General features: G+C 36.8%; 1 long non-coding RNA gene across 1 annotated transcript; it reads right to left on the reverse strand.

Moving 5' to 3' along the window:
• Nucleotides 1-5,915: 5,915 nt before the first annotated feature.
• Nucleotides 5,916-7,537, reverse strand: LOC106153016 (uncharacterized). Its single transcript, XR_001237390.2, has 3 exons — nucleotides 7,417-7,537; nucleotides 6,637-6,667; nucleotides 5,916-6,021 (listed from the first exon to the last, which is right to left on the reverse strand). It is a non-coding gene; the product is annotated as an uncharacterized LOC106153016 (long non-coding RNA).
• Between the last annotated feature and the right edge of the window lie 91 nt (nucleotides 7,538-7,628).

Genomic DNA, 7,628 nt, shown 5'->3' on the forward strand with positions numbered 1-7,628 from the left:
CGAGAACTGGAAAAAAGTAACTGGAAGTCCGAAGCCTAAGACAGAATACACTTCGAATACATAAAATTTGCGAGAAGTTTGCGACAGGCATGATATTTTGCTAAGAGTAAGCGTTTGATTGTAAAGTGTTATCGTGTTTACAAAACTCAAAGGTCCCTTATTTCTCTGTGTACCATGAAGTTTGATCATGAGTAGGTCCAGGAGAATAGGTAATTTCAAGAGGGTACCAGAAATCAAAGGGGTTCAGGACCCCCCTGACCCCCCTCTAAATCCGCCACTGCACTATGAACGTCTTTGCCCCCCCCTCCCCCCCCCCCCCCCCCCCCCCCCCCCCCCCCCCCCCCCCCCCGACACACACACACCATATGCCAGTTGCCGTGTTCTGCAGAAGTCACTCACATATTTAACCAACGTTTTATATTTACTTTATAAGGATTCATTTATTCTTCACTGTTTCGAACTGGAAATAAAAAAAAATTCTTTTCTATTCTTGAACATTCTGAATAAAGCTATACCGTTATATTCGTGTGGTAATAAGAAGCCACTTTGAATTTTGCAATTATCTAAGCCTCGAGAGAACCATAAAATGAGACGGAGTTATTGTCTTCCATGTCGTAATAAAATGATTCACAACCATGCAAAAACTCTTCCATACTAATAATGGCATCTTTGTTTAGGTCAGCAGCATTGAAGAGTTCTTCCGGCGGCGATGTGTTACGGAATATCGCTAGAAATTTGGAATACTCCTGTACAGACATTTCTTCATCGCAGTTTTCATCAAGAATGTGAAACCAGTCCAGGCAAAAATCCAACTCGAGTTCATCCAATGTCACATTAAGGAGGTCCATTATTTTTAAATGAGTTGCGTTAGCCGAATTTTATTGTGCATTGAAAATATCTGTATTACAATCTGGTACACTTGAAAGGAACAGTAACAGGAAAAAGTATGGTTTCCACAATTAATAGCCACAGTTATATACAACTAATTATGAGCACGGATATCGTTATGCTTGACGAATAACACAATTTAAATTTTATCATACAATGTACTTTCCAATAACTTATCAATTTTAATGTGATAACTTTTGACTCGCATCATTTTGAGTTATCCACTATAACACGATTTAAATTAAAAATATAGGGGAAACTGGGCTGTTTGGCCCAGTCAGACACTTTTGGCCTTGTAGAGCCAACTAGTAATGAGTTAGAATAACAAAACTGGTTTCAAAGTAAGCCCCATGAACTAAGCTACATATGTAACGTCATTATTTTTCAAATATAATGCCAGATGGCTCACAATTTGACAAAAAACGCAACTGATGTCAGGGGGGCAACTTGCACCGCCACGGCCAACTAGCCCCAGGTGCACAATTTTTCAGATTTGAGGATGGCAGTCGTTTATGGTGCAAGAATGGACTACTTTTATACATTTTAGTAAATTTTGAAACAATTAGCTTTAGTCTGATGCCCAATACGTATACTTCATTCGATCGAAAGCCTATGAAAATAGATTTTTTAATCTCTCAAACAAAATTACTTTTAGGTGCAAAAATTGTTTATTTGGCCTCACCGCCTAAGTAAAACTTTTTAACGTCCGACACTTCCTTAGCATTGTAAGCTACGGTCACTTTTCTAAATGATCAATTTTTTTCACCCGTAGTTACTTTTTCATAAATTGATGGGGGCCAACTTACCCCGGGGTCCAACTAGCCCCGATCTCCCCTATGTCTGTTATTGTATTAAGTACTCAGACTTTTACCAAGTAATTAATAAAGAGAAAAAAAATTAAATATAACTCAAATTGAAATCTTTCCTAGACTAACCTGAGCAATCTTTGTTAAAGTGACAAATCGAACCTCCGCTACGTTTTTTATATCTGTCTATTTTTCTTCAAGACAGCGTCTGACTACAGATATGCGTATCCTAACAATGGTGTTATTTGGTATGAAGAAATGTGTTATGTACCATTATTTTGGGCAAGTTTCCTCCGATTTCGAAATAATGGGAATATCAGCTGATACGCAAAAAGAAAAGAAACAAAACCAACAAATTTCCCAAGTAAACAAATGTAAACCCGCATAGTGTGTTTGTATGTGAAAGCTGTGAATGTATATCTTTTGTCTGTATATCATGTAGTTTGGTTAGAAGAATTTGGGGCGCCAGTAAACCTGTATTGTGTAAGAACAACCGCTTATGTATAGTCAAAAAGTTTTCCTTTATGATAGATCCAGATATTTGATTTACCTCTCGACAGGAGTTTTACACAAATCCGCCATCACAGATCATATGTTAGAAAACAACAATGTGCCAAAATATGAAGAAAGAAACACGCCATAAACAGAGATGAAGGAGCACACAAGCTGTCCCATGTGTATGACGACATTCTCAAACCCACCCTGAGGGGGAGGGGGCGAGAAGGACTAACAAGTCATCATCAAAACTGAGGTAATGTCCTTTTCACCTTCACCTGAACAGGAAATTCAGTTGTGACCTAGTCTTTCAGAGTGAACAAACGAAACAGTCAAGCGGTAAATCAAATATCTGGACCCTAAATGACCCCCAAACATACTTCTCTTTAAAAAACGTGTATCATTCCCATCTGACAGTGTTGTCATTCATAGAGAATACCCATAGCGACAGAAATCTATTAAGACGGTTTGAAACGCACGGGGAGGGTTTAGTAATTGAGATAAAATAATTAGTTTTTATTGCTTTTATATCAACAGAACACTCATGTATGTAAACTGTATGTACGGAATGGTCCTCACAGTTTTATAGAATTATACCAAAACTGAAGTTCTTACACAGAAGCCACGCCCAATGTATCGAAATCTTACCACCAGGAGTCACTGTCCTTCCGGATATGCTGCTGCAACTAAACAAAATCTACTCAGTCCGTTTAGAATGAGGGGCAAATTGTCTCCAAAACGCGTTTTTCAAGGCTCTAAGCGAACACCAAACTGAAGTCACCCTACCTGTCGCCTATTAAAAGTTATTAAAACACGATTTTAGTCCTCATTTTCATAAATCAGTCAGCAAAACAGGACAAAAACTGACGAATTATGAATTGGAAAAAATATTCCATATTAAATGTTACTATAATTCGTTATTAATAACGTTATCTGCAACGAAAATGTCACAATTTGTAGCGTTGTTTTTGGGCTGTATATATCGGTATGCATGTATGTATGTAACAATGACATCGAAAATAATCTGTGCGAATATGAAAGTGGTGACAACTACTGTACTAGTCCTTCCTCAAAATGAGCCAAGCCACAACATTTACGTAACAAAAGACAGGTGAACGAACTGCGCCTGTCTTAACCAATGACCTTCCGACAGCACTGAGTGCTGTGTAGGTCTTGGCAAGGACGTATATTGAATCAATATACGTCCTTGGTTTTGGGGATTTTAAACCACTTTTGAGAGAATGGCTACTTAACTATCCCAACCAGCAAAGAGCTAACAAAATGGATCCCATCAATTTATTTGTAAGAACTAACGGATACAGTTTTCTTTGAGAATGATTTCAACAACATCCGTGTACCTGGTCCAATTTGCGTAACAATAACTCGATCGGCTCGGAGCGAACAATCTTCTTGACTGGTCACTTGAGAGCTAGACACTGTGAGTAGAGGACGCAGGAAAGGTGTGGTCGAACATTTCATTCACCGTTAAAACTCGGACCCAATATGAACACCGGTATGATGAAGTTGAGACAAATATTCCGAGATTTTGGGTGAGTAAAATTTCTTGTAAAAGCGAGAAAGATCGTAATGATGAAGGAGACCTACAGAATGATGTGCACAAGTCGATATCGTGGCATGTAGGTGTATTGTAAGAGGAACTGAAAATCCGTTGTTGCGATTTGAGTTTGATATAGCTTGTGTTCAGTATAAAAGTATATTAGTAACTTGGTGTAATTTCGACATGGGTTGAATAGGCTTGTTGCCATTTTTAATAAATATTTTCCGGGCACCAGGGGTGTTTCTTACAACGTTTTGCGTGTTTTACCAGTTAAAATTGTCAGGTTTGTCTGGGTAGTGTAGTTCACTGGATTTTACAAAGGTTGAACATTAATAATGTCTTAAAGAGCATGAAGTCAACAGATGCAAAAACTATATGGAGAAGTTTGCTAAAAAACCGGTAAATACTGAACTGAATTATGCCATTTTGATATAATTATAAAAACGTTATTTTTATATTTCAGAACTGCCAGCTTCTTTGCCGAGATCCAGCAAAATGCAAATGCGTTGCATGGTATCTTCCCTTGTTTTCTGCATGATTTTGGAATCGGGCACACACACACATACCATGGCACATTTTTTTAAAGATCGTTGTGTTTTTCTCTGTTGATATCATGTAAAAGATAAAGAAATGAATGTAATATTTATGTGAGCTATTATTTCAGAAACTATAATAATGCCTTTTCACTTCATTTTTATACAAAAATGCTTTTACTTTTCCATTTTAAAGAATATAAAGAAAATAATAATAAAAAATTTGTGTGTATATATAATTTTTAAAATTTTTCGTCAACATGATTAACTGTTGTAAATGTTTGTCCTATAATAAATGATATAATCCAAAATCGTTTTATTGTTTGTAATGAGTGTGGATAGTGATTGTATTGGTGTGGGTGATAGGAATAAACTTGTATTTGACTGGTGATAAATGGGTGAGTGCAATAACAAGAGAGTTCATTCCGTAGATGGGTGAAAATTGTGGGGAGTTAATTTTTTAAGGGGTGACAGTTTGGACGATTCCAATGCGTTTTGAGGGGTGAAATGTTGGGCGAGTTCATTCTGTTTTGAGGGGTAAAAGGTTGGGAGAGTTAATTCCAATTTGAGGGGGGAAAGGTTGGGCGATTCCATTCCATTTTGAGGGGTGACAGGTCGGGCGTTTCCATTTCATTTGAGGGGTGACAGGTTGGGTGAGTTCATTCCGCTTTGAGGGGGTGACAGGTTGGGCGATTCCATTATTTTTTCAGGGGTGACAGGCTGGACGAATTCATTCCATTTTGAGGGGTGACAGGTTGGGCGATTCCATTATTTTTTAGGGGTGACAGGTTGGGTGAGTTCATTCTACTTTGAGGGGTGACAGGTTGGGCGATTCCATTATTTTTTTAGGGGTGACAGGTTGGACAAATTTATTTCATTTTGAGGGGTGACAGGTTGGGCGATTCCATTATTTTTTCAGGGGTGACAGGTTGGACGAATTCATTCCATTTTGAGGGGTGACAGGTTGGGCGATTCCATTCCATTTGAGGGGTGACAGGTTGGGCGATTCCATTATTTTTTTAGGGGTGACAGGTTGGGTGACTTTATTTTGTTGAGAGGGGTGACAGGTTTGGCGATTCCATTTTATTTTGAGGGCTGACAAGTTGGGGGAAAATTAAAATTTTTGGCATATCTTGAGTGTTGTCTTTAACCAATTTCTCATTTTAAATGTTCAATTTTTGAGTTGAAAAATTCAACATTAATCAATTTGTGATACAAAACCCAGTATCCACAAAAAATGGCCCTGTACTTTACTAAGACAAGTGGAAAATATTTTCTGGGAATGAATTTGTTCCAAGGAAATTTAAAAACCAATCTTGTACAAAACGTAGAACAAATTTCTAAAAGGCAAGCAAATTGGAATTGTTGGAAAAATGTCACTTCATTTAATGTTCATTTTCTATCATTTACAAAATACTGGGTATGTTTTTAAAGCTTTTAGACCATTTTCAGATTCAAACATTGTAGAAATTTGTCAATTGCAAAGACAATATATATTGATCATAGCATATCAAATTTGAAAATGTCCAAATACTTATTACTGCTTATTACTTATTTATACAATCTTGCTACTCCTTTCCACTTATTATAATAATATCCTAATCATCATTACATAATATCAAAACAAACAACAAGTAATTACAAAGGTGTTTATTCAGTTTTAATATAATAAATGCATGGTTTGGCGTCGGATTCCTGGCCGTGAACTGAAAGTTGCTTTCCAGAGCTTCTTGATGGGCTACTGAAATGAGAAAATAATGTATTCAATATTTGATTTAACGACCAGGCTTTAATGAGATGATTTATGTGTGCAACATCATAAACAGGGAGATGACACTTAAAAAGACATTAAAAAAACTTTAAAAGACATGCGTGTTTACTGGCCTGTTCGAAGTTCAGGTCCATTTAGCACAGAAAAAAACTGGATTTCTGAATGTGAGGTTGTCTTTCGCCAAAATAATGATCTCAAATGATTTTGATAAATTTTGAGAGATCTTTCAAAATTAACAACTTTTTTTTTCATTTACGGTGGTTTTAACTACGGTCGTTTATAAAATGTGTATATATGTATATGTTGGATGGTACAATATTTATATTCCCTGTGCATCACGTGTTTGGGGGTAACGTTTGAATGATATATGCACGTATGGAGTATTTTAGAAAATTTTAGAAATGATATTAAATGAAACACAATTTGGATGCACGTAAAATTTGTAGTTTGCCGTGTTGTGTATGAACAACTTACGTGTCAGCGAGACGGCAGAGAAGCCGAGTAAATATGGATGAGCAATTGACAGGCGCCTGTGTGTGTGTGTGTGTGTGTGTGTGTGTGTTGTATTATATAAAGCATACATACCTTACAAAGCGTTCTTCAGCCCAAACCTCATCTGAAATAAATAAGAACTTTTATAGCTAATAATAATGATAATCTATTTCTCAAAATTGCATCACACAAAGGTCTCAGCACTGCTTTTAAACATTCTGTATAAAATCTAAAATAATTCAAAAGCACACAGGCTAATTTGAATGTAATGACACACACACACACACACACACACACACACACAACCCAAAGGGGCCTAAATCAACCATTAGGTAATTCAAATAAAAAAGTTTTAAAACATTTCAAGTACATGTATCATTATTGTCGTCAAGAGACACGCTTGGGTTGTTTGAATTCTTGCTTAAGTTGATGTCCACGTACATGGGACAAACATATCCTTGGAACAGAAACTCAAAACAGTGGCAAGCAATTATTATCTCTATTAGTAAGTGTTGTTTGTGGCTATGCTTAATTTTAGATTAAATAACGTTTGGAATTAAGTAAAAGTGTTTTTCTTGTTACAAAAATGTTCACACAGAGCCAAATAAGTGCAGAACTAAAGACCAAGTTTTTCTATGAAATACGGGTATTCTTCTCTTGGTAATACATGTCTCTACCTCTATCTCTCGATTTCTCTCTACAGTATGTCAAATAATACACTGCCACCCTCTCGTGAAATATGCATTGATATAAAACACATATCACTGGTGTTGACAGTGTTTTATCCCACACGTAATATAACAAGGCCTCGTGTTATAAATAAATTGTATTCAAAAACTATACTAAGATAGTTGTAGAAATTGTCATACGTACAAAACGTGTTTGCAGCAATGCTTCTACGCCTTATATAAGTTCGACAGCACCATGCACGTGTATCGTTGCGAGTTTACCCAACGGAGTCCAGATGCCAACAAGTGACCGTACTTGAAGACAGCTCGCCCTACACTGAGCGTCTTATTGTTATGCAAATTACAGCAGGTATGGTTCATTTAAGGTGTGACGTTGTGACTGACACTGTTCACGTG

This window comes from Lingula anatina, chromosome 3 (genome assembly GCF_051362555.1).
Source record: "Lingula anatina isolate TDL-2025a chromosome 3, LinAna3.0, whole genome shotgun sequence".
Classification (NCBI taxonomy): Eukaryota; Metazoa; Brachiopoda; class Lingulata; order Lingulida; family Lingulidae; genus Lingula; species Lingula anatina.